The sequence below is a fragment of the Phalacrocorax carbo genome, chromosome 1 (assembly GCF_963921805.1).
Source record: "Phalacrocorax carbo chromosome 1, bPhaCar2.1, whole genome shotgun sequence".
NCBI classification, from domain to species: domain Eukaryota; kingdom Metazoa; phylum Chordata; class Aves; order Suliformes; family Phalacrocoracidae; genus Phalacrocorax; species Phalacrocorax carbo.
This window is the reverse complement of record NC_087513.1, coordinates 194,137,190-194,164,565: the sequence shown is the minus strand read 5'-3', so window position 1 is coordinate 194,164,565 and position 27,376 is coordinate 194,137,190. Positions and strand designations below refer to the sequence as shown.

The window sequence follows — 27,376 nt, the reverse complement described above, 5'->3', positions numbered from 1 at the left end:
AACAAAGAGTTGAAGGTTACTTTAAATGCAAGTGGAAAAAAAAATCTTCAAATGAAATAACGACATTCATCACAAGTTAACAGTAAGCACAAATACATAAGAAACCACTAAACAGTTGGTCAGTGTTTTAATTAGAGATAATACACTATTGCACTGAACAGAAAGCAGCCTGGAGAATGAAATGGCCATTTGCAAAGCCTTTGAACTACAATTTGCTGAAGAACTAAAACAAGGAGAATCAGAGATCGCTGTGCTGTTCCCAAGACTGACTACAAAAAAATATATTCTTCTCCGGAACACCTCATGTACCAGCTTCAGGCCCGTCCATACAATCACATCTCTATTATTTAGGATAACGAGGTGTTCATCAGCTAGGCTGGATAAAAAATGAAAATAGCTAACGCAAACACTATGGGGCTCTCTAGGGAGTGTAGCTCCATGCACATGCAGTTTAGGCAGCAAGAGGCTCTCTAGCTTCTCCTCCATCTTAGCCCTGCTGGATCCAGGCTCGCTCCACACGTCTCTCTCCTCTCCAGCACAGTGTCCAGGGCTTCTGGCATTAGTACCACACCAAACCCAAGCCCATGGCACCAGCCCTGAGGTGACTGATCCCTCCTTTGACAGGATGCAGGGCTGAAAAACCTGAAGGATTCTGCAGGGCCTGTCTGGAGCTCAACAAAGTGGAACTCAGCCCAAATCAATAATCCCCCTGGCCCTTTGTGGAGCCACTTGCTTCTCTGCACATCACACGTGTACGCACTTCTGGTAGAGCAAATGTGCCACCAAAGGCTCCCAAGATGGGTCTGCGCAGAGCCAGCTTGCATTCTAAGTGTTTATTAGGTTGGGCTCTTGCCAAGAAAGGCAGTTAAACTGCTTCTGCACCTGGCCCGGGATACAGCATATCCACATTCCCACAGCGCTGCAGCTCACGGCCCTGCCAGACCATAGTCAGTTCCACAAAGATTCAGTTCTGGTGCTGCTACATTCCTAGCGCAGCCAATCTGCAACCCAGATAAACTTTCCATGAATAATTGCAGGTTTAATGGACTCACACATGTGTTTATAACCCTGACTCATAAGGTCAGAATTTAGGCCTGGATACTTTTCCACCTTTAGAATTCCCCTCTGAATTTCAAAGAATTGGCTCTTTAGGACTATGAATGTATGGGGGTTTTTATTAGCATTTTGCTTTTTAAAATTGATCTAAAGAACAGTATCTATTTTTTAAAATATACATTTATATGCATATTGCTGTTAGTGCTACAGACATCAAGTCTTCCAATTTCTCTGCTCATCCCCAGAAGAATCAGCTTGGTTTGTTTTTCAATTTTTTACACAGCAAACAAGATAAAGGCCTACTGTTGTGTCCTTGTCTTCCATTTACTTTTCTGAGTATCTTGAGATTGTGATTAGATCAGGGCAGAATCCATTCCTCTCCATTACCTGCTCAAAAGCCCAAATCTCCAAGAACAAAGCACCCTGGAAGCAGCGATGTTCACTTCTGCAGCCTGCTAAGTACCAGGAGCTGCAAGAAGCCTAAGCCTGCCCAGGGTGCGTCTGACATGGGGGTGGGTAGAAAGAACAAAAAGAAACTGCCCAAAAACCTGCAACTGCAATAAAAATCAAACATCCATTGGAAGGGAACCCATCTCTGTGACATTTAAAACTATTAGGAATAGACATTCAATATTCATATACAAGGAGGACTAGTGCACTGATGCTTTTAAGATACAGATTTTCAGGAAGAAAAAACAACTCCTTCTAATATATCAATCATAAATATTATATGGAGCAGGAACTGTAATTTTACCCACCCCCCCCGTGCCTGTTGGAGAATACAAGATAAAGGATAACACTAGAACTGTCATCGAAGGAAATGGAGAGGGAAAAAGAGACCAATACTGACATGAGAGAAACGTGGGCACAATAGAAATGAAACAAAATTATTTTAAAAAGTAACGCTGTGTCTGCTCGTATAAAGATCCCCTAGTGCATCAAGCTCAACAGAGCCTAAGTGTGGTAGGGCACGTGGAAGTGCAGACCATTAAGTTAACTGGGTTGGAGAGGCTTCCCAGGGCCCCTCGCTCCCGGCTCTCTTTGACCGTCGCCTCCTCCGTATCCATTTCCCCAGCCTCCAGCCTACCCTGCCTCCGGCACAGCCCTCCCCTCGCATCTGCTCGGCCACTCCTCCTCCAGCACATCTCTCCCCTTTCATCCATCCACCTACGTTCCCAAGCGCCCCTTTCCTCATCCTCCAGCAGAGTCATCCACACGCCATCCATCTCCCCACAACGCACCCCCTAAGTGCACCCACCCACCCGGGTTTCTCCCGCACGCCCCCACCCCAGCGCTCGCTCATCCTGCAAGACGCCTCCCCTTCTGCAGCCATTTACCCACCAGCACGCCCCTCCGCCCCGCCACCGAGCCCTGCCTGCCGCATACCCCTCCGCCGGCATACTTCTCCCCCTCCTCCCGCACCCTCCCGCCCTCCGCACCCGCCCCTGCGCCCACCCCCTCGCTCCTACCCCCGGCTGCGGTGAAGGGGCACCCGGGACCCCCCTCCACAGCGCTCCGGCCCCGCCATCCCCTTAGAGGAGGTTCGGGGGTGACGAGTCGTCTCCCCCGCCTCGTTCAGGGCGAGCCTCCCCCTCCTCACGGCGCTCTCCAGCGGGGGCAAAGCCGTGGTGCCCATCTACCCCCTCTCCCCCCCAGCCGAGCGCACTGGGGTTTGTAGTTCCCACTCGCCGCCCCCCCCTCAGCGCCCAGCGCCCGGCAGGGACCGCAGGACTACACTTCCCGGCAGGCTCCGCGGGGGGGGGGGCTGCCCTCCGCCAGCCTCTCCCGCCGCTAACCCCCCCCCACCCTCCGCCCCCGCCCCGCCGCCCCCGCCTCCCTCAGCGCGGCGGGATGGGCAAGCGGCGCCGGGGCCGGGAGGGCGGCCGTTGGGTCCGAGCCGCCCGCCCCGGGCAGCGCCGTGAGGGGCCGCGCCTTGTAGCCGGGCCTCTGCCGTTACCTGGGAGAGCCGGGGTGCGTGTCCGCGGACGGGAGCGGCGCGGGGAGGGGGGCGCAGTCCTTCTGCTCCGTCAGACCGGGGAGGAGGGGAGGGGGGGGGGAGAGGCACGGAGGGGGGGTGCGCGCGCGCGGCGACGGGTGGTTGCCATGGCGGCGGCGGCTGCGGCGGGGAGGGGTCGGGGCGGCATCCCGCTACCCCGCCCCCGGCAGGAGGCCGCCGGGTCCCCGGGCCGCGGCCGCCGGAGCGCCCCGGGCGCTGCCCTGGCCGGGGGGAAAGGGTGTGGTTTTCCCGGCGGGCTTAACAAAGGGAAACGCCGAGGATGGCCGCGGGCGCCGCCTGCCCCCGCCGCCGCCCAAGCCTTCCTTCTGGCAGTCCTTGGGAGGTCCCGGTATTAAACATCCCGGCTGGAGGCAGGCACGGAGCCTCTCCCTTCCAGCCCGCCACGGCCGGAGCTGAAGTGGCGCAGTCCCCGGCTAGGGAGGAGGGTGTAAGCGCAAGAGCAAACCCCTCCTCGTCCCGGCTGGCTGCCGAGGGCCGGCCGTGCAGCGTCCGCTGGTCCTTGGGGGCTGCCTTTCGTCTGTATTTAGCGTTTAGTGGATGAACACGCTCAGAATACAAACCTCATCTGTTTCCGCTTCAGCTGAGGCTAAAGGTAAAGCTAAGCTTTTCCTAAAGCTAAGGCTAGGAAAGGGAAAATGTGCAGTTGTCCTGCGTGGGCACGCAGAAGGGGGCTCAACACCGTGTTGGCTAGCAGGTTTCATTCCTCTTATATCACAGCGAAGGAACAGATCGGGAGATTTGCCAGTTCCTCGGACCAAAGCAATACCTGGGGATCACGGGCAGCCTCACGGGACGGCACACCCAGTTTGTATCCTCTGCTGAGGGCAAATGTTACCTAGCATTTCTGAAGCCTGCATCTCAGTTAGTATGAACAGCCTGGTCTCCTGCGAGGGGAGCAATGCGGTTATAAACCTCTGTAAGGATGTCGTTTCACAGTTAATGCAAGCCAGCCTGTGTCTGCATTGCCACCAAAAGGGGCAGTCCTGCCTTCCTCTCTGATCATGGCTTTGCTTTTCTGTCTGTTATTTACACGGCAATAATGCTTATGTTGCCATCTGGCAAGGCAAGCCTGGGCTCTGATCCGGTGAAAAGCCAGTTACGCCCCTCAAAAAAATTACCAGAGTTCAGATGGATCAAGTTCCTGAACTAGGAACTGCTGCAGGCTCAAGAATGCAGAGGAGACACGGAGGCAGGAGCAGCCCATTGAGATCCCAGCGGATCTGAGCTGCGTTTCTGTGTGCAGCTGCACCACTGCAGTGAGTCCTTACTGCTGGAACTGCCTTGTGACAGCTCTGAGTGTCCCACTGATGATGATCTTGTGATTGTTCCTGGTAATGACACGTGATTTCTTCGGAAAATGTCGATTGTAGTTACCCTAAGGTAGCAGCATGAGGTTGTATCTCACAATAAGGTTCTCAGAAATGTTAACTGACACAAGTGAAAGAGCAGGGATTGAAACTAAAAGCTCAGTATGCCTCTTAAACGACACAGCATGTGTGAATGTGTCACTCATATCTACAGATCTTGCTTCCCTCAAAATCATGTGGAGATTCTTATGCCTTTGTGAGTATTTTAGAACTGGGGCCAAAATCGTGATGAATTCATAACAGCTGCAACCTTGGCTTCCCCTTTTTCCAGATTTCTTCAAACTTGCCTGCCCATAACATCAATTCCTGCTGGTTTTTTCACATACCCAAAAGCATAGATGCTGTGCAGACCTTGCAGAGCTCAATGCTTCTTGGGGACAGCAGATCGTAAGCAGCCTGCTCCCAGCACTGCCATAATATCCCTTCTCACAAGACTATATACCCCTTATCACATTAGGCAACACATTAACTGCTTTGCCTGAGGATTGTATCCCCCAGCGAGGAAATGGTGACACAGAGAAGGTTGGTTATTTAGTTGTAATCTCTGTTTGCTTGGTTTGGGATATTTTTTCCCCCATCCCTTTTTTGGTAATCCTTGAGTCAAGTGGGGCTGCTTCCTAGTGGCGTAGTATACCCCTACTACTGCTGACCTCCCTTTGAAAAGTAGTTGCTCAACACCAGAGCAATACCAGTGTCACCCTAGTTGGACCTCTCAGAGAGAAAGTTTAGTAAGCGTTGGTCTACACAGTTTGCCAAGATTTGTGGAGTGACTGGGCCAGCAGGAAGAGAACCACATCTCTAGGTTCCCAGCCCTGCACACTAGGTATATGTAAGGATCATAGGATAGTTCACATTGGAAGGGACCTCAGGAGATCATCTAGTCCAGCCAGACAATCAGAAGTTCATAAACTTGTTAACAAGGCAAAAGAATGGCCGCCATGAGTGTGAACCTTCATAGCCTTTCCTATTGCCGCGGTCACACGAACTCCAGCAAATGTGGCTGGAGTGATGCAAAACATACTGCTTCCTTGACCATCTATTCTGCCTCCTTACTGAAGGTTCCTGCCTCCACAAGTCCTTGGATTGGAAAACACTAATGTTTCTAATCCATTTTAATACAAAATATGACATTAAAGTCATCTTTATCAGCAGTTCAAGCTCATTTGCTGGACCCTGTATTGAAGCAGCTGGGCCTAGTGCATGTGTTTTATTCCACCAGCTGCTGTGAGGCAGTAATCTCAGGCAAGGATAAGGTAAGAAATTGCTGGGAGAGGGTGTCACACCTTAAGCCACCCAAACTTGTTCTACTATAAGTATATTCTCACGTCTTACATCTTTCTATTTTTTGATAGAGGCTATAAACCTAGCAGTTCTGGATAAGATGTGATGTCGGCGGGTGTCGGCGGCTGTGCTTAGGCGGGCCCCAGCTGTGTTGGTGGAGGAGAGCATTACTCACAGCCAAACCCCAGAGACTTATCGTGCCCCTTTCCAGCGATCTGCAAATCTGCCAGCAGAGCTGATTGTGTGCCCTCTCTCTCTGATTTATTCTAGTCAGTTCCATCAGAAGCAGATATAAATTAATGTAACTCTTTTGCTGTGAACATTTGATTTGGTTCAAAAGCATCTCTTCAGCTAGAGTAATTGCAGACACTGTCAGATAAGTTTAAAGCTATCCACTCTTAGGGTCTGTGTCAGATTAACAAAACCGGTTTCTGAATTGATTTGGTTATCGTTACATAAATTCCATAGACTGTGTCTAACTCAGATGGCTGGCACAGGCTTTCAGCACAGAGTAGCAGAGAGCTTCATTTGTAACCTCCTCCCACACACAAAAGTTCTGCGGGAGGAGGCTGAAAACATATGAGATATGTGTGAATTATGAACTGCCCTTTGCTTTTGTCTTCCCTTCCCCTTGCAAGGATATTTAACTAGACTACAGGATTTATTGTGCCTTCATAATAATCTTTAATGCTCGCATGCAAACATAACCCTTTACCAAAGGTCTTACAGGCTACGTTCAGAAATGCTGTAATAATGGAAGGTGAAAAACAATAGGGAAGCAATAGGGAAAAGAAGGCGCATGTTACATATTCATGGACATTAACCTTCCAAGGGAAGTTATGCACAACACAGTAAAGGCATCAGTAGACATACACTTAATTTTCATGCACACATAGTAATTGTTCTTCTGCGTAGATATTTTCATGGAATTATATTTATCGGTGTGACACATCCACCAATTTCTTTCCTAGGAGAGAACCTCAGAGTCTGAACCTTGAGAAATTGTGATGGAGTGGCAACACAGAAGGATTTAGTCAACATCTTTCACACAAGGTATATCTCAAAATGCTATTAATTGATAATAGAGAAGAGTTCAAGGGAAGGCACTTGATTTTCAAATGAGATTTCAGTTGAGCCAGAAAGTGAGAGTAAGAATGGACATGTTTGTATTTATCTGGCCAAACGTAGACATCTGTCTTCTAGAGCTTTGCCTCTGAGTTAGCTTTCCTCTAAGTTTTTTCATGGTAGAGAGAGAGGTACTTTGGGGATGCAATTCCCACTTCAACGAAGGTGGACTGTGCCCTGAATATGTTTCATTTTTTCCAGTGCTTATAGCAGAGTTAGCTGATCAGCATAAATATAAGTGTTTGCACTGCAGATTCCTAAAGGTAGGTGAGTGGTGTCCCTCCTAATGTGTTTGCTACATTGTTAGAGCCACAGAGAGATAAAGCTGTCATGGCCGTTATGACTAGATTGATTAAAATTATGAAGAACAAGCCAATGTCAGATTAATGGAAAATACAAGTAGAAGAGAAGGCAGATCTTTGAGATGGGTTGAAGCAAGCCCACAGTAGGTTAAAAAACCAGTAGTTCTACTTTGAGTCTGTGGACAGAAGTTAGAAGAATTAACAGGAACTAGGCTATTGTGTTTCTTTTCTGTACATACTTAACATGCAGAAGCATTTTGCATATGTTGGAGCATTACTCTTTGGAGAAGGAATAACAATGGAGCTTACAGTAGTCAAAGCAGAGAGGAAGACTTAGAAACCTCAGAAAAGTAGAGTCAGGCCTAGGGAGCTGTGTGTCTGCAACTGTTAAGTGAAAACCAGGACAGGGAAAGAAAAGTTTATTCACATCATCTCAGTCCTGTGGCAGACCACTAGACAAGTATCAAGCGGCAAAGTTCCCTTAATCTGTCTGCTAGGGTTGACAAATGAGAGGAAATCTCCCGTGATGCACAAGTAAGCAAAAAACCCCAAAAACGTTGGGCAGTGTAACTCTTTCGTGGTAGGGTGTGAATTTTAGGCTGGTTTGCTAAAGATGTGACACTTCTGGAATTGCATGCTGTCTGTCCTACTGCAGTAATTTGGAACCTCGTTGGCCAATTTCAACTACATTTACAAAAGCCTGGAGGTCTTCATGGTAACTCAGTTCCTTTTAGTTTCGTAGTAAGTAGCATGGTAGAAAAGGTGGGTTCAGCTGGTGCCCCTACTGAGCACAAGGTAGGCAGAACTTAGCTGTTAAAGATTTCATCTGGCAGCAAGCTTCCCAGTCTGCATGCATAAAATGACTGATAGCTCCATGCTTACTGCTACTTGCAGCACCCACTTCTGTGCAAAGTTGCAATACCATGTATGACCCATAGGCAGCTGTTTTATTGAAGGGATGAGGGCTAAGTGGAAATGGATACAAAACCATAGGATACTAGGCTCTGATACTTTGAACCAAACAGTTACATCAGTTGAGCCTGTTAATTCAGGCATAGCCATTAATTTTAAGTCATGCTGGTATATATTATTCCCTGTAGATATTTCTCTGACTTAAAAGGGCAGCTTTTTGCACACACTGTTTAGATGCCCAAACCACTAGAATAAACAAAGCACAGTCTAATACATATTAATGGCTTGCCCAGTGTTTTTGATTTCTTAGGCATGTTAGTTCCAATTCTGCAGTATGAGATATTAGAAGATGAATTGGCTTTAAAAATCCACTCTTGTAAACACATTCATCCAGGACAGAAGATAGCTATGTTTAAAGAGCATTCTTTAACATATCGGTAATCCTTTCCAGGACTGTCTCGAACAGTCCTTTGAACAGTGCTGTGATCAATGGCAATGAAGATGGTTATGTTGGAGAAAGATTCCCTGAAAATTTGTGTTCTGGTTTGTGCCTAAGTATTGAGATTCTGCAGGGCAGGAGGTAAGCACGCCGGAGGCCATGCATCCGCATTGGAAGAACAATTTCTGTAACTTACCGATAACTTCTTAAACCCCCATCACTGAATGTGTAAAAAGTTCTGAGTAGGTAGGAGCAACATAGTAAATGACAAGATGTAATTACAGATTAAAGTTTAGCCAAAGTTCCTAACTGAAAACTTTAAAAAAATGTTTAAGGGGAGCAAGAAAGTTGAATAAGATATGCCGGTGAACATTCTGAAGAATCTCTTTTCCCTTTCCGGTCCCCTGAAGCGATTACTATAGAGAACATGCAGTGGTTTCCATGTGAGCAACTTAATCTGGTTCATATTTTGAAAGTAAAATTTGGAATCTTTTTTTTTAACTTCAAAATTTGGAATATATTTGGATGATGTGTGTTTTGTTAATGCTGTTCATTTATCTAATAAATGAGAAACATGATTGTGTCATTAGAGGGTCAGTGGCACAAAGAACAGTATCTCATAAAAGAACAGACATTGGTATCACAGCTTTGGTTAAACATATTTTAAATTTTTATAACATCCCATTCACATTCTCAGGGGGAATATTCACTGCCTACATTTGAACATCTAACTTAGATGCCTAAATTAGGAGGCTTGTCTCCCTAGATGCCTTGCATAGTTGAAGGAGTGAGAGAGGCTCCTCCAGAGAGCAATTCAGACTGTTAGTTAGGCTTCTGCTCTGAATTATCATCTGGAGGAGCCTCTTAAACTTTGAATGTTGTTCTGTGCTATTCTTTGCATCTTTTTTTGGCAACAAAACTGCCTTAACTGGTCTCCACCCCTCAACACTTGTTCTTGCCCTCTGTTTTTGAGTATCACTGTCGCTTGTGCTAGTACAGCTGTTGGTGTGGTGGCACTGTCAACTAGGTTGATGAAATCATCTGGGTTAAAAGAAACCATGAGAAAGAACGTGTTACTTTTAATCTAGATCATGTCTCTGATCTGGTTTATTGCATGACCTTGTAAACAGTTAAGCCTGCATACCTGAGGAAGTGATAAGCTTTAGCAGGAGACAGAAATGAGTTGTTGAACTCGGGGACCTGTTTGCCAATTGTGCCACCAAGAAAAAGATAAATTCAACTTCGGGATGTAAGTTAAGGAGATTGAGTCTTGCATCTAAGCAACATTCTGTTCTAGTACATGATATTTATACCATTACAGTTTCACAAATACCATGGAAATTTATTATGGTTTGCATCACTGTAAGAGATAATCTAGCCTTATATCTCTGTTATCCGTGTAAAAATGGTCATAATTTAAACAAAATAACTTATAGGATTTACAAATGTACTATGAAAAGGTAAGCTAAACTTTATAAATGAACCTAAAATCATGGTGTTTCCACTAACAGAGCAAACGCAATCAAGTTTGAGTAGCTTAAGAAGTTCCCCACCAAAAGCTGCTAATGTTTCAACAGACACACTGAATGCAATTTACCTAATGTGAATGTTTACAGTGCAGACATCTGCACATAAGCTCATTGCCTTAGATTCTTTTCAAAATTATTGGAAAATCTGGCCTTTTAGATGGTGCTTCATATGAACTGTATGAGGTATTCATATTAGATATGACATTTCTACATTTGGCCGGCTGAATCCCACCCACAGGCTATGCAGCATACCCTCATTGAAATACTTCTTCATATCACCTTAAAAGAAAAAAAGGGGGAGCAGGGAAGTGTTGCATTTAATTTGCATGCTCGATGCATTTTTAAATGTAATGAAGTTACAAAATGCGTCTGTCATTGTTTAACCCCAGTAGGCAGCTCAGCCCCCCACAGCTGCTTGCTCACTCCCTGCCCAGGGGGAAGGGGGAGAGAATCAGGAGTGTAAAAGTGAGACAACTCATGCGTTGAGATAAAGACAGTTTAACAGGTAAAGCAGAAGCCGCACATGCAAGCAAAGCAAAACAAGGCATTCATTCCCTACTTCCCATGGGCAGACAGGTGTTCAGCCATCTCCAGGAAAACAGGGCTCCATCAAACATAACAGTTACTTGGGAAGACAAATGCCATCACTCCAAACATCTCCCCATCTTTATTCCCCCAGCTTTATATGCTGAGCATGACGTCATATGGTCTGAAATATCCTTTTGGTCAGTTGGGGTCAGCTGTCCTGGCTGTGTCCCTTCCCAGTCCCTTGTGCACCCCCAGCCCACTCGCTGGTGGGGTGGGGTGAGAAGCAGAAAAGGCCTTGGCTCTGTGTAAGCACTTGCTCAGCAGTAACTAAAATATCCCTATGTTGTCAACACTGTTTCCAGCACAAATCCAAAACACAGCCCTGTACTAGCTGCTATGAGGAGAATTAACTCTATCACAGCCAGAACCAGCACAGAGCCTCAAATCTTCACATCATTTTACAGTGGAGAAATAAATGTATGATGAGGGTATTTGTGCATATGAAGATACAAGATTTAGGTTCCATAATTATAGGTTACAAAAGAAGAACAAAGGTTATTTAAAAAATTGTTCCAAAAGCGCAGTAGAATAATAGTCTACAGTTTTCTCAAGATGGAGAAGGTGATCCTGTGCTGTTTCTCCTTGTCACCTTTGCCGTTTGTATACTGGTTTTCTGTTTTGCTGAAATACCAAAAAATTCCCCCTCCTACTAAGACAGTCCTTGGGACCTTTCTACGTTACAAAAGCAGCCTCCAGCACCACTGTTCAGTGCAGTGCTGGCTGATATGGGCAGACTCCCTGTGCCATTATTTGCAAGTGGCTCCAAAGACTTTATCCACACAAGAGAGGTAGCAGTTTTCCATCCCAAGGCTCAGTGGTGCACACTGGCTCACACCCAAGCTGCTTCGCACTACTACAGACTGCTCTGTCCACACCATGCAGTCGTCTACCCTGGATCTCATATGTGCATCTTGTGGTGTCCCCTCTCTGCACTTGAAAGACTGCAGAGCCTGTGGGAATAGCGTGGAAAGACTAACATGGGTCTGAAGGAGCCAAATATAATGTTCTTGGCCTTACTGCCATTTTGGGGGGAATCCTGAGTGTGAACTTATCCAAGATCCGTGCCTTTTCTTGAATCAATAGGATGTACCTAAGCAGGTCCCCAGGAGAGAGCTAACAATTAAGCAGAGAGGGCAACTGGGTCCTCAGGCTTGTTCCCTGGACCTCAGAGTAGGACATAGTGTAGACATGTCTTAAGTGCCCAGTTTTAGTCCTTTGGTGGAGTGAGTACAACATAAACACATTAAGTGCCTACAGATTATCTGAGTACTTATTTTAATTGTATACAGAATTTGAAAACAGAGGTGGTTAATACCATATATCAGAAGCATCTTAGTGTTTCAAACATACTGCTGAAATAAAGCTGCTTACATTCCTAGTTAGTAGCTCTGTACCTGCAACTCAGCAGAGCTTTGGCTGGCTCTTAGATCTAAAAATAAAATTCTCCTTCCTGAGACACCATACAGTTCAGTGATAGTCTCAGTAGGAATAGCATGCAAAAGTGGAGTAGATTATATTAATTGTTGTGTACAAGCTTTCCATCCATTGCATAGGAAACCTTCATTACATTCTTCATTGCACCATATGGCATCTAAGTATAATGTGATAAAATTACTAATACAGGACAATAAATAACATTATGATTATGTGTTATGGGTGCCACCTCATACATGCACAAATAATTATAGTTTGAATGAATAATGGAAATTTGAGTGTTATATCTAGGAATATATTAGATTTGTCATTAAGGATGGGAATTGTCTTGTCTGACTTTAAGGATTCAATAAGTAGGTGTCCACATCAAGCCAGTCATCTGTGACTGCATCTGTGATCAGTGGAAAGGAACAGGCACTTCAGAAGATAAACGGCCCCTCTGGTCTTACACAAATATTTTCAGGGGAATGCATCACAAAATCTCACACAAACAGAGAACCTCCAACAATGTCTTCCAGGGGGAAAAAAAGAGAATGCATCCAGCAAAGCCTGGTCACACACTGTAACCTTTCTCAGATGAATCTCCAAGTCTGTTCTCCACCTCAGTGGACGATCAGCAGTAGTGAAACTTTTGATGATGATTATGTAAGCCATTTTTGACACTTTCCAGTGATGAAAGTTTCACCAGTTCGCTAAGCAGTCTATACCAATGCTTAATTTTCCTTAATCCTGGACAGTTATCTAGTGGTTTAATGTAAATCTTTGCTGCAATTTATCCCCATTGCTTGTTCTAACAGACACAGACAACAGTTTATTTCGTCTGTCTTTGCAACTACTTTTTACATATTTAAAGATTCCCCCCATTTTCTCTGTTCTTGACATCATTTTTGTCTTGACACTGAACTTAAGTACTAGTAAAGTGATACTAGTAGGATCTATGTACAGTTAAACCTTCCCTCACCTACCCCTTCACGGCCCCCCATAACCTCTGGTCCACTGACTCCATGATGGCACTGATATATCTTGCGTAATGCTGTTAGTCTGTCACCCCTGGCTAACTTCCAGTGAGCATGCCCAGTTCATTTTGTCCTTCCCAGTAAATTGGGTAGAGGAAGGGGTTAAGTGTTTGGTTGTTTCTGTCACTTTTATGGACACTAACTGGTTCACAGCTTTCAAAGGCATGATGCCCACACTCAATAGTGAAAATCTGGGAGCTTGTTAGGCAGTGTTTACAAGTGTAATGTAGTTTTTGACTCATGCCTGCCTTTTTTTTCACTTGCCATTTCCACAGAGCTTCCATGCCTTCTAGTTTCTTTACCGTGATACCTTCATAATTTCCACAAAGTGTTAAATCTAGCCATTTTGTTTGTGCATACTGAACTAGGCTTAAGGATCTTGTGAGTTACCCTTAACACAGAACATTTCACAGGATGATAAATTATACCACAAAATTATTCTTAACATGTTAATTTAAAACATATTTTTCTTTACATTAGTTCATAAAGAGAGAGGAAGGAAGATATTTAGCTACAGACAGCACTTGCAATAGAAATCAGTTATTTCTGTACAGCATCTTTTCTTTGAAATATCACTAAATGATTTCCAGAGAGAGGAAGAATGTAATTTAATGATCCCTTGCACAGCTCGAACACCTTCCATCAGAGCGTCTCAAAGTATTTCAGACAAGCCTGAAAGCTTGCCTGTTTTTTGCCAACTATATCAGTTGGCCTAATAAAAGATACTATGTCTTCCTACACACCTTGTATTGTTTAGCACTCAAAGCATTATCATACTTGTTTTACAGATAAGTAAAAAGGGCACAAAGAATCCACGTAGTTTTATTTCAAACAATGAATCTAAGATGAACTCTGTGGGGTCCCGTTTTCACTGAGTCTCCAGGACTTGCAGAATACATGTTCTCAGATTACAGGCAGACATGTGGAGCGAAGTCTTCGTCCCACTGACATCAGTGGCAAAATTCCCATTGATCTGAATAAGGCTGAAATTGCATCCTAGCTTTTCTAACTGCTGCCTGCCAAAATCGACTTCAGACCTGCGCATCCTTCCTGCCTTATGCGTCACAATTAGTAAGGAAGGTTCTGCAGTCCACGCCATGTCTGCCGTTACTTTCTCAAGAAGTGATCAAGACAAATCTAAATGAGGAATGAGAGACCCCAGCAACAGGAGGGGTCTCTGCACAGTGAGCGTATGGTGTGTGGTTAACAGTCTCCTTGCAGTTACTGCAGATGGATCCATCTGCTTGTTATGCACGCACTCTGTGCTGACTAAAGGAGCCATACGAAGAGCTGTTTGAATTGGCCTGCCCTGACGTGGACGTGTGCTGTCCTTGCTCACCAGCCTCCCAGGTTGCAGGTGTGCTGCCAACACCACTGCAAAGACTGTGTCAGGTTTCTGCTGTCATGTCTGACCTTTTCTAATTAAAGGACAGTCTAACTGTTTTGAGAAAATCTAGAGTTCTCTTCCAGCTTCATTTTTGCCTAATTAAGACTGTGGATTTGGGTACACAGTGCCACATGCACCCAAAGCAAGTGCTGTCTTAAGGAATGAGTCTCAAAAAATGATCAATAAGTCTTCCTACTTATATCTGTGGAGTATGCGCTATTGTCATAAGCCATATTTTACCACAGAAATATAAACACTTTAAAATATAGATTAAAAAAGGAACACAAAGGGATAAAATGGCTGTGTATGCAGTGTACAGATGTCGTCTTCTGCTGTTGAGGATGGCTGAATATGGTCCTGGTGAGAAAAAGAGGATTTGTTCATTCTCACTCCCTGTAATGTCCATTTGTCCCTTGCTGCAGGGGTCTTCTCAAGCTTGATGGAGGTGCGGCCACCCAGTCTTAGTATATTCATGATGATTTTCTAGCAAAATGCTCACTGAATCCTCTGGCTGTTGTGCTCGACTGAGAACGGAAAGCTCTTGCTCATCTGGTGTTTGTTATCTACAGCTGCCTTTCCTCTTTCATAGGTATTTCAGGTTATGGATAAGCTAGAGAAAAAAAGTGTTTTTCGTACCGCCAGTGTCAATTTGAAGCTAAAGAACACCAAACAGGCGAGGTCTGAGAGTAACTCCTAGGCTCACAGAAACATTCTCCTGTCTTTTTGGCTGAATTAAATGTTGGTCTTTCTGTTACGTCCTGTATTACGAGCTGCTTGCAAATCTTAATATCTGATCATTCTCTCTCGTTTTGGAAAACAATATGTGGGAGTTTCTTTCCATACTAGATCTTTGTGGGTTACTTGCTAGTAAACTAATTTTACATGACTCAGATTTAAATAATAAAAAGGCTTAACTCCAGTCTGAGAAGAGTTTATTGTCCACAACTGTAGCCTAGAGACAAACTCCAGCACCTTTGGGACTCAGCTGAGGCAGCAATTAGGCAGCATTTTATTGTGATGCAGTGAGTGCGCAAAAGATGAAGCTGGACTACTCTCAAGAGCTTAGAAACAAAATTGGCTTCCTGGAGAGAGAACATAAGAAATCTGGCAACCTAAAAATATTTAAAGAGCTTAGGGCTCCCAGGGGAGAATTTCAAGCTATTGAAGTGGAAAAGACTGAGCATTTGCTAAGATTGAAAAAAAAAAGGGGGGGGGGGGGGCGGGGGAAGGGTTACATGAAAAACGACAAAGTGTACAGATTTTTTTTTTAACTGTAGCATGTTTCAAAGGGGAAAATATAATAAACCTGAAATCAATCAGTAGCACAGACTTCAATGCAGTGTTCCAAATCAAAAAGCCCTGGCTTGAAAACAGGAGTCAAAAGAGATTTTTTTTTTCATTTCAGAATTATAAGGGCTTAAGGCCAAGAAACCATTAAATGAGGTGAAAGGTCTAGGCTAGAGGGCATCTTGAGCAAGTCTAATGAAGTCGTGGTTGCTTCAGCGGCCACATTCCCAAAGGGTTTTGCCATGTCTGTCACTGTGTCTCTGTTCCTCCTCTGAATTGGGCTCCCTGGCCTCTGCGGTTACATGCCAGAGCATTCCCCACCAGGCACCCTGTGAAGCCCTGCTCCTAGCAGCCCCGTAGCATGTAGCATCCCTGTGTCAAAACCAAGCCATAGGAAATGTGATTTATCTCGCCCGTCATTTGATGTGTGTCATACAGAGATTTACCTGTGAGCTAGCCGTGCCTGACTCCCTGTATTGTCAGCAGGGAGCAGCAGGAGTTTACAAGGCACAATTTAGCTCAACTGAGCATAAATTTCTATCATATGCCAAAAGTGCCTATTTCTCTCTGACTTAAAACGGCATCCTAAGGTGAGAAACTCACAAATGGACACCTACAGTTTAAACATCTACATTTGCTCAATGAACTCTACCCACACAACTAGCATTATGCCAGTGCAGACTATATATTAGAGGTTTCTCTGCTGCGTTCAGGCTATGCCTTCATGCACCCTGTATCTAGGACTAAGACAAATTAGCTGAAACAGTTTAGCTTATGGCCCAACAGTAACAAGAGGGCTAGAGGGTGCAGAGTATTTACTTTATTGTAGCCTCATCCCTTTCTTGACACTGTTCTTCTGCATTATCCTGACAGCCCTGGCCACATCACTGCTCCAGCCAGGTTTGGGGGCTGCGGGGCAGCTATCTGTAAGAATGAAGGGATAGGGGACACTACAAAATGGGAGCAGAAGCAGCTGGTGGAGGGAAGGAAGCACACAGAGGGAGGGAGGGCCAGGATGCTTTGTGTGCTGTGGTAGGTAATAGCAGCCCAGTCTGTGTCTCAGGCATCCGCAGGGCAGTGCATTTTACAGTCCTGAGCTCTGCGTGTTTAATGCAGCTGAGGGATAGGTCACCCAGGTTCTTCACCTGGGTCCTGGAGCAGGAACACCTGGGGCTGCGCTGCAGCTAGGGAGCGTGCCACACTTATGGCTCTGGCATAAATAAACCCTGTCACACACATCCTAACTGTGCCTTGTATTACGACCCTGCCTCAGTTGTACAGCTCCGTTCATGTGATTTCATGTCAGAGGCAAGCCCTTCAAATGACAAAAGAACCCCCAGAAGATCTCTGAAGGACTTCTGCACCAAGGGGCAGAGCGAGACAACTGATCAAAGTGGAAAGTCTTGCTCTGCTCTCCTGTACCTGAGTAAACTTCATCTGCACAAACTTTTGATGTCTCTGTTGACTTTGACAGAGCTACCCTAGTAGACAAAACTAGTCAATGATTTTCAAATAGTCACCTGAGGAGTGCCCATTCTGTGCTGAATGTACCCAATTCCTTCTCATAGTCCCAAGGCTTCCCTTTCATGTATTTAATGTCATAGGCTTCTCATTTGGTTGCTAGTTTGGAGGTTTCTACGCTCTCTGACTGAGGTTGGCAGGGCAGACATGGTTTGTTGCTGTTATCTTTAATGCGGCACTGTAGGGGCCCAGCATCAGCAAGCTCCCCAGTACTGCAGGCCTTTGTTGAGACCTACATGGCGCTGTGCGTATTGTAAAGCCATCCTGCTCATCCTGCTCTTGATTATTGCTAAATTGCCCAGAATCCATCTCTTCTGTTTGCCAGAAATTAGGCACCTCTGGTAAACAATAAACAGCAGGGAAAAGGACGGCATTATCCTCTCTGAATCGTAGCAGCATAGCAGCCAATTTCTGGATACACCATTCATAGACCAGAAAGCAGAGCGCTGGCTGGTGTGCAAATGTAACAGCAAACACAGCATTCCCCGGAGAGGCTGAGCTGTAATGTGCACAGACAACGCGGAGCAGTTCTGGATGAGCAGAGGACATGCGTATCTCGGCGTGCTGCAGACGACCATGGCTCCAGTATTACGTGGTGCAAGGCCAGATATATATTTAAGGCATTTCCTGCTTCAGCAGTGTCTGCTAGGAATATGATACACATTTTCTATACGTCCAAAAGACCTAGTGTAAATGCAGTCACGTCTGTGGGAGAGGGGGAATCAGACCATATGCCCAAGACCAGCGTGGAAATGCTCCCAGGCCACTGCTGTATCAGTGATGAGGAGCACTGCACACTGCATGGCACCCCATGGTGCTGAAGAGGGGCCAGCTCTGAGGACCTGCTCAAATACACCCACCCTGGACTTGACCAGTTAACCTGCCTTGTGCTGGACATCTTGTTGCTTTGCTAAACTGATGCGGAAGAGAAAGCATGGTGGAGGTCAGGTTCAGCAGTACGTGGGAAGGCACAGCCTGGGCTGTGAAGGGAGGTGGGTGTAATTTACACGAGTTGTGATGCTGACAGCGCCAATCTGCAGCCTCCAAGTCAGGGCCTCACGGTAGGAATCCGTGCCCCTCTACATTACAGCTGTTGTTGCTGGAAGAGGATCCACAGACAAAGCACATTTTGCAGCAAGGCTTGAAAGAAGCAGGTAAAATCCGTTGTCACCTTGCTAAGTGACAAGAAAATAAATGGTTTTATGCCTACCAAGATGTGACTAGCTTGTCAGTTATGTAACCTGCTCATTCATGCTTTGTCATGATCTATGAGTAGTTTTTATGACAACAGACCTTACACAGCTTCTTGGCCTTTGGAAGCAGTAAGGATCCGGGCTGTATTGCATTAAACATGATGCATACCTACAGAAATGTCGGAGAGACTTCCATGAGGTGTGCTTGTGGCCATACATTTAGTGTTCTCAGATTAACCCAGATCTGTGATATGCAGTGATTTAAAAACAAGCAGAATCTTTTGAAAGTCTTTATTATTGTAAAGTAGTGTATTTAATAAATACTTCACCCAAAACACAGCTTATTTTAAAGCAGAGATGTGACGGGACCAGAAGTGAAAAGTGTCAGGTCAGAAAGGGTTAGCTTAGGGCATGCATCACACACTTTAAAAACACCAGTAGCGCTTTGTACTTTTGTTGAGATGTGCTTTAACCATCTCAAAGTGTTCTAGAAGCTGAAGTAGCAGTTGTGCTTCTGCCATAAGAGATACCAGTATTACTCCCACTCCAGATAGGAAAATTAAAAACAAAAGGGGCAGGATTCGTCTCTTGTCAGTGGCAAAGCTGGGATTGGATTCACTTATCCTGATATTTTACTCTAAGCACCAGTGTTGTTTCTGAGGTGTTATCTCAGCCAACTCTTAGCTGATGAACAGTGGGGCAGGAAGCAAAGTAAAGCCTAATGAGGCCAATGTTCATCTCAAATTAGATCAATACTAATGGAACTCAAGTAGCTGCTTTGAAATTACTACAGGTTAACACCTTAATAAAGTCAGGAAGATCAAGACCTGTGTATTTTGGGGAGGAAAGAGGTCCTACAGGCAAAACTCACACTAACAAAAACCAGACTGTAGCTGGAGGACTAATTTCCAATTATGGTACATATTTATCTGTTCCTCATGGTATAACTGAGTTTGACAAATGGCATTACTTTCCTTGTTTTACAGTTACTGTATTTTGTACCTGAAAACCCCAGCTAAAATGAACCTGTTGTTTGCTAGGTGCCCTGAGAACACAGTGAATGTTGTGGGGCCCCATGACTTTCCTGAGCAGCAGATGCAATAAACCTAGGCAAGGAGATGGCAGGGGCAAGGGGACTTGCCTAAAGATGACACGGCCCAGGTCTCTGGACCCCTGGACACTGTCTGCCTTTGCAGACGTCTACATGGACAGACTTGCTTTCAGAATTACAGGTTTCAGGGCATGGCATAGAGGGAAAAGAAACCAAGTAAGATGCCTTCCCAGGAGGAGAGGAGCCCAGACGAAGTCCTTTGAGTGCCATTCTGGTGGGGAACTGCTTTTTTAGCTTCTGTCATGTGATCCTATTGCAGGAGCGCCTTCCTCAGAGTGTCCCTCTTGGCTTCCTCTCTGCTGGTCTCCTCTTCCACTGCTCCCCCTGCCCCTGGGCAGAGGCTGATGCCATCTGGACATGCCTTGTGGAAATGAGCTTCTCTCTGGGACAGAGGACTGCACGTTCCCTTTGGAGAAATTGAGGCCCGTGACTATTGCTCCCAGAAGAACTGGAATAGCTATTTACCCACAGCAAGAAAATGTTATTTTGGGGCAAAAGGGAGCTGTAATGTTTTCCTGTTACAGTAGTTGGCAGCATTTCTCTATAGCCCAAACAGTTCCTTCTTAATGGGATGTAAGTATACTAAAGGGAGAGAAATATATGAACAATTTTGGAATTCAAACAAAATATACTGACAGTAAGATAGGTTTAAACCCTGGGAGCTCAATAGCGACCAAGTGAAAGAACAGCAGAGCAGAACCCAGAATGAGGAGGCCGAGCTGAGGGGATACTGGTGGCTAGGTGAAGTGTTGTATGTACAGTGATTTTCAAAGTGTAGGCTATTTGGAAAAGATACAGTAAGGACATCACTTGCAGCTTTTTCTGGGCTCATCCAGATGTTTCAGTGTACTAAATTTGAGTGATGGCATGGAGAAATGGGAACCAAATGAGTTAGCTGAGACAACTGGACTTGGAAGCTGAGGTAGCTAAGTGAGCTGATCAAAGGCACAGAGGTACATTTCATGGAATACATAATATGAAAGTTAGGTAGTGACCTGCCTCTCCTACAGAACTGATTATAAGCCATCCTATGACCTTGATTTTCCTCTCCCATTAACATCTTGTCTCTAATCCTCCTTTGCTTCAGGGGAAGGTTACTGGAGAGGCTGCTGTGGGTTAACCCTGGCAGAACTTGTCTTGCCATGTAGCTGCATTTTACAGTGGCTGCACAAACCTGACACACAAGGGAGGAATGAGCTCTCGCTTTAGGGGATGATGGGTAGTCTCTTGTTCAGCTGGTAGCCAGTGTTTGCCCCCCTTTTCCCTTATTGGTGTGAGCACTAGGTCCTCTTCTCCACAGCCCCCCATGCAGCTGCAGCACTGGCACTACACCAGGCTCCCTCACCCAAGCCAAGGCACCTACCACAGACACACTCTCCCATCAGGAATGCCATCAGCCATAAAGGACAAGGAAAGCCACTTGATTTTGGGCATCATTTTCTTCCTTGGAGAGAGACTGTTGTCCATGTTGTGGCACTGGTAGCAGACACAGCCAGGGTATATGCTGCTGTTGTAGCTATAACCATAGTGCAGCAGGTGTTAAATGTAGTGCATGTGTTGCACTGAACACATTTGAAGGTTGGGTGCATAGCTGGATGGTAAAATAATAAATACCTTAGGCCTAAATACCACAGGAAAACCCCTCACTTGCATGTATATCAGATGTGTTTTCCTCATGGCACCATTCTTTAACAGATAGTTGTTAAACCCCTTTCCTCTGTGTTCAAAGGAGCAGAAGAATGTTTCCATTCCATCCCATCCCAAGGCAGCTGCCTGCCCTGACCCCCCATGGCATTTGGGGAGGTTTGCAGGGCACCGCAGAAGCCCGCCGCGGGTGCACAGCCCTCACTGACTCCTGCCAGCTGAGTCCACGCTGCGTCAGAAAGGCCAGTCTTGCACTTTCCATCTCAGCACCCCCCCACTGTCTGCTTGTGCCAGCCCCAGCATCCACCCAGTCACTCGGCCAGCCAATTCAGCAAACTCAGCCTACTGAAAATTAACCCTACCAAAAGGGAAAAAAAAAAAGGAGGGGAGGATTGTACTGAGACCAATCAGCCCCCAGCACCGCTGAACCTACAGCCAAAGGAGCACAAGTGTCAGCAGAGGGGAGAGAGCTGCCTTTTGGCAGGAGCCCAGCTGTAGGTCAGCTTAGGCCAGTTGTGAAACTGCACATTCGCTCAGCCCCTGAGCTGCTGCTGAGGGAGCTGGCGTGATCACTGCCAGCCGGCCGCCCAACCCCTCCAAACCTCACCATAGCAAGTTCCGCTGTTGGTGTGTGTGCTAGGGAACGGGTAACATCTTTAATGGATCCAGGTACCTCTGCAGTTCATGTCTGAGACCTTGAAGAGTTAATGTGCATTTTCCCAAGCAAGAAAGGAGAAGATTCTTACTTCACACGCGCTGTGAATGCCTGCCAGGGTGATTTAATGTTATCCTGTGAGAGTTAAGTGCCTCGGGGCAGAGCTGGATCTTGCTCTCCTCCAAAGCAGGAGGCATAAATAGTTAATAGAAGAACAAAAGAGGATAGCTATGCTGTGGTTTACACCAGGGAAAGTGAGAACACAAATTAACCTTATGGCTTGCCTTTTGAAGAACACCACAGTTTTGGACATTGTTTCAGTATTTTTGCAGTAGTGATGGTGTCAGGCTATAAGCAAGGCACAATTTATAGGAAGAGAGAGGGTCTTTCACTAGACCAGCTGACCACATTGTAGAAAACAGACACCCTTACAGACACATAAGCCCTTCTTCAGGCCTGTTTCAGATTCAAAGAACTTGTGTCTCTGAAAGCATGCTTCTCTGAAAGCATGTTTCTCCTAGGAAATGGGCTGGTCTAATAAACCTCTTTTCCACCAATCTTGCCCCACTGCTGATTTAAGGGTACTCTTCAGGCAAAGGTTTCAGCTTTTTGAAAATGAAGTTGCTTTCAGCTGTGCATCCTATTCCCGATTCTGGAAATTCAGTTCTCACCCTTGAACCGTTAACCCGTAGGTCCACATTGTTACTGGCACATCGGAGGCAGGAGTGCAGCGCAGCCAGTTACACACTGAATTAATTCTTCTCCCTTCTCTCCCCCCTACCAGGCACAGCCACACGCCATCTAGTGAAGTAACAAAGAACGCTGCCTGACATATCGTGCACATGTAGGTTACATTTATCGTATTAAGCCATGAAACGATGTCTACTGGAGAGCAGGGTATATTTTTCAAACTCAAGTTACTTGTTTTAAGGTATCTATCCTAAGGAAAGGGCCTTTCCCAGCCTTTGTTGTTACGTAAACTGGGGCACTTACCGACCATTACTGTGATGGGATAGATGCAATAAAAAGGCAAAATTTACAGAAAAATGGCTTAGTATACGTTCAATAACCTTGAAGGGGCCTGTGAGGTAGCTGTTGCCTAAAATACTTCCTGGCTAAAGGTAGTTGCTGTTACAAAAGTAACCTTATCACTGTGTAACTGCGGCACAGAAGTGAACTGGACTTCTTGCACCAAAAGCCAGGTTCCTCCCATTGGTGAGCCTGCAGCCTGCGCCGAGGAGCTGAGGAATCCCTCTGAGTCCTTCCTGCTTCAGGCTGTCGCACTGTAGCTGCAGCCAGTGGTACAGGAAGCAATGCTGAGCACACACCCTCCCTTTGTGCTTTATGAACCTTACAAAGGCGCCAAACACTTGTCTTTTGTCAGCAAATAAAGCAGAGAGTGTAAGACGCAGAAGATTTATAGGTGTAACGTCCCAGCACTGCGCGCTTGGATTTACCCTCACTCAAATCCCATTTACTTTAATAGGAATGTTGCTGCTAAAACCCTGCATGATGTTTAAAATATTTACCCCATAGGGAGCAGATAATCTGGGAAGTAACAAGGTGCCATTTCCTACCAAATGTGTTCTCTGACTATAACCACATGTTAATGGTACAATTTAGGGCCATGCTAGAGCAAAGCGTTGATTCACCGCTTACCGGCACAGTTAAACTGTGCCGCCATGTGAACTGGGAAGGTTCTGTTTGCTGTCACGCTGATATTTGTCAGATAGGAAAAAGAAAAAAAAAAAAAAAAGCAAATTAAGACACCAAAGCTGGAACATCAGGCTTCCTTGTGTGGCTTGCCTTTCTTACTTTTCTTTTAATCCTCAGAACAAACCAATTTTATATTGGAATCCAACTCTGAAGTTTATTAAATTTCTGTGAGCGCTGCAACGGTGCTTTTCACAGGTGACCCACACAAATGGCATGGTGGCTCTAGAGACCACGTTAAGCATGGCAGCAGGATGCTTCATGTGACAAATTCTGTCTTCCGTTCCAAGAACGTCAAAATGCTGCCTAGCACTTGATTTTGCTGGGATTCTGCCCATTCTGGTGTGGACATCAGCAGATTTTACTCTGTCCTTTGTAACATGAAGCAAAGATGGGAGCCGAGTTCTCCCACCGTGTTGCCTGTCCCTTGCTCGGCTCTGAACGAAGGCACGTCAGCACAGCACAGCTTAAGGCCTCTGAAGAAGCCATAAAGCCCAGCAGTCCCCATGAAGCCCATCTCAGAAACTGTAGCTCCTCTCCTACCAGGACTAAAGCGGTACTTGGCTGACTCTCCTTGTCGGTGGACAAGGAGACATGTTTTGGGATGTACTAATGAGTGTGTTGGGAGGAATTAACCACAGTCCCTCCCCTTGAAATGGCTTCAGCTTGATTTGCTATGGAAATGAGAGTCCGTGATTGCATGGGCAGCTGTAAATATATATATATGTCTCAGTCTGTGCTTTTCTGTCTATCTGTCCTTCCCCTAGTAACTTCTGAATTCATGGACCAATATCAGCAATATGTAACAGAGGAGTAGCAGTCTTAAACATAATTAAGCTGCTACATGTTCATTAAATTCAGCAGTGAAAGAACTTACTGTCATTTAAAATAACAATGTGGCTCAACACTTACTTGCCCCAGAGAATCCCCATTGGGGAGGATATTATGCAAACCCTTTTTTCTTCCCCACACCTGTGTTTTAGCAGAGCAGGATCCAGCCCGAGAAACTGCAGTTTCTTTCTAGATTGTTTCTAGGGTGGGGATCCCAGATACATTATTCCATAGATAATTAACCACCAAGCACTAATGAATTCCTTCAAACATGGTGCAAGGCTTAGCAGAGAGCGTGCTGTAACATCCTGCCAAAGGAAGCCGTTCATTCAAAACTGTAATGGGATCACTAGCAGTGTTACCTAAACCGCTAGAAATAATCTAGCGGGATTAAAAAAGTTTATTTTGATGTGGTGTACGTGGTAGCATCCAAACCGTTTTCATCAGGTCTTTGCATCGAGCTTAGCATGCATGTTGTCATTCACCCATTTTGTACTCTAACCCCATCCATTTTGTGCGTGCCGGTGCGGCGGCAGCAGCACCTCTGTCTCAGGCAGCAGAGGAGAACCACGTTACCCAGTTGCAGGGAGGAATTGTCTCTCTTTGCGGCCCTGCCCCACAAACACGAGACAGCAGAGTCCCCAAGCACAGCTTGAGTAAGTGGGTGACATTGGTTCTTTGGGAGCCCAAAACCCCTTGTGTCGTGACACAGAGAAGAAGTGGGGGTGACAGGCATTCCCTGCTCAGCCCTGAGCCCAGAGCTACCACTTAAAACAGATGTCTGTGTAAAAAAGGCCCCACACCTGCCAAACCACCAGCCTCAAGCTTCCTTCCTTGTTTCTTCAGGCCTTAGAATAACAAGAGCATTTGTGCAATGTACAGTGCACCCTGTGGTTTTCTCTTCTCCCTAAAGACATACTATCTAATCTCCCCAGAGCAAAAAATGAGACAGCAAGCCTTACAAGACTGAAGAAAAGAGGTGAACAGTGAAGCAATGTAGCAATGTGCGCTTTGCTCAGCTGGCTTCACTTTTCAACATGAAAAAAAAAGGAGGAAAAGCGTGGGTCAGTGTTGCAGACCTTGCTGGAGAGGCATTTGAATCTGATAAAAAGTGCGAGTGCCTCATTTGCACATATACTGCAACACAGCCCCCAAAGCACTAAACTAGAAAAAATCCGTTAACTGAAAAGTCATCTTGAATCGGAAACTCTCAAGGGTTCAATTTTAAACTACGGCGAGAATTTAGTGTGTTATTGCTGCCTTGCTTTTGGTTCCTGTTTTTGCTAGCGTTGAGAAATGAGGTGCCTTAGGAAGCTGCGTGGTGTGTAACATGCAGTATCAGCCTGTATACAAAGGAAGGAAGATGATGTGGCAGAACATTGTTGAGGAAAGATCCTGTTTGTGCAGGGAGCTGGAGAACAGTAAACCAGAACAGAGCAGGGATGCAGAAAGACCAGAAATGAAAAGAAGTCAACCCAAAATGCTCATGAATCCTGTTTGTGTGCAAGAGCCTGCTAGAGCCACTGAAAAAAATAAAAATTTGGTTTATTTGTGTTTTCTCAGATTTCCTATCCTGTAGTGGAGGGGAAGAGAGAGAAGAAGAGAGGGGAGACACACTCAGTTGTGTTCCCCTGCCGGTCTTTTCTCCCGTGGCAGTCCTGCAGCAGTTGGGCATGTGACTCCAGCAGCAGTTAGGTTTGCATGAGAACTGCCAGAGCTGAACCAAAGTTCCTTAACAGTAATTCCTCGCTATGGTTTATCCCAGGGATGCCTGGTTTCAGGAACAACTTCTGCAAAGATCCCGTTTACCTTTATGATTTTTGTAGATGTATAAAAGGCCTTCTCTTAGTTTATTTCCGTGAAATAATTAACTGATTTGATAAGCTTCAGTTTCTGATAAACATTTGCCTGTTTGCAGATGCTGTATGTGTAACAGAGGGAAATTACTTCCCTGCGATACATACCCATTTTAGATTTCGTACTTGTTAGCCTTTTTAAAGCACAGCAACTTAAGGTCATTACACTCTCAAAATAAGTCTCTAATATGATTTTCAATAAACCCATCTTTTCAAAGTCATATCAAACATCTTGATAACGGAGTATCTTGTCTCTGCAACAGGAGGATTAGCCTGTGAGTAATCTGGGTGGTGCTGCAGCAAGTGGGGTTTTTTTCTGAATTGATTCAAGCGGTTTATGGTCAAATTTAGAGACCAATATGTACACAGCGGCAAAACCCTGCATCCAAATGTCCAAAACCCCTACATCCAAAGACAAGTATTTGTAGTTCCTTTTTGCTTGTATATAACCTTCCTGTGTTGGTGTGAGCAACTTTTATCTTTGATACAGTGACCAGCTTCCTGCAGTAGGCGGAAGAGACATTCTTAACTGTGTCTGCAAGCTGCGTCAAGAATTTATCGAAGTTGCTGACTCCTAAAATTCAGGCGAGCAATGCCACGGCACATATTATAAATGACCCTTTTCTCCTGACCTGCTGGCTGTAAACAAGCTTGATGCAAATTTAGGCAAGGAAAGCACCACGCCAAGGTGTTTACTGGTTTCTTTGTGTTATGACTCTGGTGGTTTGGGTGGACCCTGTTAAAGCCCTCTATAAAAAGGCAATGCATGAAAATTCCTCCCCCATGAAATTAGCAATAATTTTAATTGTAACAAGCCAGAGACATTCCAACGCTCATCAGAGCCTTCCTGGACCCGAGTAAAGAATAACATTCTTATGCCAAGGCACATGAAATGCAGTCAGCCACTGCTGAGTGGGGAGTGAATCACAGGACGTTCTTGTAAGCATTGAAACAAGCCTGTTTCCTCAGGTGACTTCCACAAGGAACTTGCCTAGTTTGAGCTTTTCTATGCCTGATGAGTGATGTCACTGGATAATTTTGGTCATTCTAATGGCAGGTGCAATATCGGGGTGCAAGGGGAAAGCAAAGAGGGGTAAAATCCCTCATTTTAG

At 45.4% G+C, this 27,376-nt stretch overlaps 1 protein-coding gene and 1 long non-coding RNA gene across 12 annotated transcripts in view; one reads left to right on the top strand and one right to left on the bottom strand.

Moving 5' to 3' along the window:
* The window catches only part of KATNAL1 (katanin catalytic subunit A1 like 1), a 42,374-nt gene extending 39,066 nt beyond the window's left edge, over positions 1 to 3,308 (bottom strand). For 2 of the 7 annotated variants that reach the window (XM_064441066.1, XM_064441065.1), the window contains exon 1: positions 3,014 to 3,305. The gene's annotated coding sequence lies outside the window, so the exon portion shown is untranslated. Of the gene's footprint in view, positions 1 to 2,525; positions 2,655 to 3,013 lie in introns of those variants that run through there. The other 5 variants (XM_064441064.1, XM_064441067.1, XM_064441070.1 and 2 more) reach the window with 4 other exon arrangements.
* The window catches only part of LOC135311537 (uncharacterized), a 58,409-nt gene continuing 33,919 nt past the window's right edge, over positions 2,887 to 27,376 (top strand). For all 5 annotated transcript variants that reach the window (XR_010371182.1, XR_010371181.1, XR_010371180.1 and 2 more), the window contains exons 1-2: positions 2,887 to 3,027; positions 6,693 to 6,774. This is a non-coding gene — a long non-coding RNA (uncharacterized LOC135311537). The remainder of the gene's footprint in view (positions 3,028 to 6,692; positions 6,775 to 27,376) is intronic.